At 44.6% G+C, this 3,664-nt stretch overlaps 2 long non-coding RNA genes across 2 annotated transcripts; one reads left to right on the forward strand and one right to left on the reverse strand.

The window, feature by feature from the left end:
* Positions 1-972: 972 nt before the first annotated feature.
* Positions 973-1,542, reverse strand: LOC143961114 (uncharacterized). Its single transcript, XR_013270412.1, has 2 exons — positions 1,265-1,542; positions 973-1,169 (listed from the first exon to the last, which is right to left on the reverse strand). It is a non-coding gene; the product is annotated as an uncharacterized LOC143961114 (long non-coding RNA).
* On the forward strand, positions 1,394-2,738 carry LOC143961113 (uncharacterized). The gene is made up of 3 exons (XR_013270411.1): positions 1,394-1,683; positions 2,264-2,442; positions 2,538-2,738. It is a non-coding gene; the product is annotated as an uncharacterized LOC143961113 (long non-coding RNA).
* Positions 2,739-3,664: the final 926 nt, after the last annotated feature.

Consider the following 3,664-nt stretch of genomic DNA (forward strand, 5'->3'; position numbering starts at 1 on the left):
GTCACTCCCGCGCATGCGCACGGGAGTCGACAAATTAGGCAGATCCATTCTTGGACTTGCCGCATTTAGTGCGCCTGCGCGCCGCTGTCTACGGCGCATGGCCACCATTATTTTCCAGCACTGCCTTAACTCTCTTGGGCATGGATTTCACCAGAGCTTCACTGGTTGCCAATGGAGGCCTTTTCCATTCCTACATGATCACCATCACAGAGCTGGTGGATGTTAGAGATCTTGTGCTCCTCCACCTTCCTTTTGAGGATGCCCCACAGATGTTCAATAGGGTTTAGGTCTGGAGACATGCTTGGCCAGTCCATCACCTTTACACTCAGCTTCTTTAGCAAGGCAGTGGTCATCTTGGAGGCGTGTTTGGGGTCGTTATACTGCCCTGCAGCCCAGTCTCTGAAGGGAGGGGATCATGCTCTGCTTCAGTATGTCACAGTACATGTTGGCATTCATGGTTCCCGCAATGAACTGTAGCTTCCCAGTGCCGACAGCACTCATGCAGCCCCAGACTATGACACTTCCACCACCATGCTTGACTGTAGGCAAGACACACTTGTATTTGTACTGCTCACCTGGTTCCCACCGCACACGCTTGACACTATCTGAACGAACTAAGTTTATCTTGGTCTCATCAGACCACAGGACTTGGTTCCAGTAATCCATGTCCTTAGTCTGCTTGTCTTCAGCAAACTGTTTGTGGCGTATGGTCTGAGCATTGACAGGCTGACCCCCCCACCCCTTCAACCTCTGCAGCAATGCTGGCAGCACTCATACATCTATTTCCCGAAGACAACCTCTGGGTATGATGCTGAGCACATGCACTCAACTTCTTTAGTGAAAAAGGAAAAGGTCTGGTGTCCCCAGTGACACACTTCCATCCCTGTAACATATAAAAAACAACCAAGGATTCGCCCTGGGACTTTAAATGAAGTGGGTACTGTTTCTGTCAGTAAAAATAACAGTAGTAAATATAGTATATGGTTTATTCAAATACAATTGTTTACACGGATAAATAACACCAACGGTTGCCAATTAAAAAAATACATAAACAAGGAGTATTGGTACATAAATGTAGAGATAGTACATGGTACACGGGCATCATACTACCCGACTAGTTTCGTGAGATCCAGCTCGCTCTTCAGGGGTGGATGTGTGTAACAATGTACCTAGGATGAACAAAAATATATATGTTTGGCAATATAGCACAGTATTAGTTATAAAGGCACAGGGTAGGAGGGGTTGTAGGCCCCCCCACACTTACCACTGAGCTTGGCCATGCCTCCAGGTGTGCGGCCTCGAGACGGCGGCAGCAGATGCCTCCCCAGGGAGCTGAGGGGGCAGAATCAAATGGGACCCCACCCAGGGCCAAACGGAGAGCAGGCATGGCAAAGGTGTAGTGATGTATCCCTAGAGTCCTCGTTGGACGCACTATATCATCTAATGGCATGGGGGTACGCTTACATTTGCGTGCCTTCCTATGACAGTGGGTGCCCCCTGCACTCACATGTCAGCCATCCACACATGGTGTTGGGGGCAGAGCCTCCTGGGGCCCTCCGGGGTTAAATTGGAGGTCAGGCATGGCTTGGATTTCATTTCACTCTTCACTGAGGACACACACAGCTGTGGAGATTGCTTGCTGTGTCTCATTACTTTTATACTTAGGATATTCACCTTACTCAGGTACTTACTATATTCACCTTTTTGATACTTACTTTATTTAGGCACACTTGCATATCTTACACATTGTTTATCTTATGAGCACTTATTCTCATTTATTTATTTTTGGATATTGTTGATTCCTCCATACAAGTCCATCTTTCTCCTTCTCTTTTCTTATCTTGTCACCTGCTAATATTCCCTTGCTATCCTATGTTTTTCACCATCTCCATGTCCCTACCATCCTTGATCCAGGCCTTACTTAGCTATACATATCTTTATGCCTATACTCATTGATTTTACTTTACTATTCTAGATGCCTGATAAACATATTTGTTTATAGCTTAGACGCTCTATGGACTAATGAGGTTTCTAGGGATACATCACTACCCACACAATTGTAGTTCACCTCTTTCCCCTCTTTCTTTGTCCATTTTGTCACCTGGTAGTACCCCTCTGTTGTCCTAGGTTTCTAACCATCTTCATGGCCCTACAACCTCTGGCTCAGACCTTTCATTCATGCATGCATACATATCTTTATACCAATATCTATTGATTTTACTCTACTACTTTAGATGCCTGACAAACATACTTATGTTCACAGCCTATACTTTTTATCGACCAACGAGGACTCTAGGGATACATCACTACACCTTTGCCATGCCTGCTCTCTGTTTGGCCCTGGGTGGGGTCCCATTTGATTCTGCCCCCTCAGCTCCCTGGGGAGGCATCTGCTGCCGCCGTCTCGAGGCCGCACACCTGGAGCCATGGCTAAGCTCAGTGGTAAGTATGGGGGGGCCTACAACCCCTCCTACCCTGTGCCTTTATAACTAATACTGTGCTATATTGCCAAACATATATATTTTTGTTCATCCTAGGTACATTGTTACACACATCCACCCCTGAAGAGCGAGCTGCATCTCACAAAACTAGTCGGGTAGTATGATGCCCGTGTACCATGTACTACTTCTACATTTATGTACCACTACTCCTTGTTTATGTATTTTTTTAATTGGCAACCGTTGGTGTTATTTATCCGTGTAAACAATTGTATTTGAATAAACCATATACTATATTTACTACTGTTATGTTTACTGGCAGAAACAGTACCCACTTCATTTAAAGTCCCAGGGCGAATCCTTTGTTGTTTTTCAACTTCTTTAGTTGACCATGGCGAGGCCTGTTCTGAGTGGAACCTGTCCTGTTAAACCGCTGTATGGTCTTGACCACCATGCTGCAGCTCAGTTTCAGGCTCTGGGTAATCTTCTTATAGCCTAGGCCAGGGATATGCAATTAGCGGACCTCCAGCTGTTGCAGAACTACAAGTCCCATGAGGCATAGCAAGACTCTGACAGCCACAAGCATGACACCCAAAGACAGAGGCATGATGGGACTTGTAGTTTTGCAACAGCTGGAGGTCCGCTAATTGCAAAACCCTGGCCTAGGCCATCTTTATGTAGAGCAACAATTCATTTTTTCAGATCTGTTCTTTGCCATGAGGTGCCATGTTGAACTTCCAATGACCGGTATGAGAGAATGAGAGCGATAACACCAAATTTAACACACCTGCTCCCCATTCACACATGAGACATTGTAACACTAAGGAGTCACATGACACTGGGTAAGGAAAATGGCTAATCGGGCCAAATTTGGATATTTTCACTTGGGGTATACTCACTTTTGTTGCCAGAAGTTTAGACATTAATGGCTGTGTGTTGAGTTATTTTTAGGGGACAGCGCATTTAAACTGTTATACAAGCTGTACACTCACTACTTTACATTGCAGCAAAGTGTCATTTCTTCAGTGTTCACATTTACAAAAATGTGAGGGGTGTACTCACTTTTGTGAAATATTGCATATATATTATTGTATTTTGTTTCTTTTTTATTTTTACATGGTTTCTTTAAGAAAACATTTTTTTTATCACTTTTATTGTTGTTCACAAGGAATGTAAACTGCGACAGCAATAGGCAGTGACAGATATTCTTTATGGAGAGGTCTGGG

This window comes from Lithobates pipiens, unplaced genomic scaffold, assembly GCF_037356315.1.
Source record: "Lithobates pipiens isolate NorthernLeopardFrog02 unplaced genomic scaffold, aLitPip1_a1.2 Scaffold_8, whole genome shotgun sequence".
NCBI lineage: Eukaryota > Metazoa > Chordata > Amphibia > Anura > Ranidae > Lithobates > Lithobates pipiens.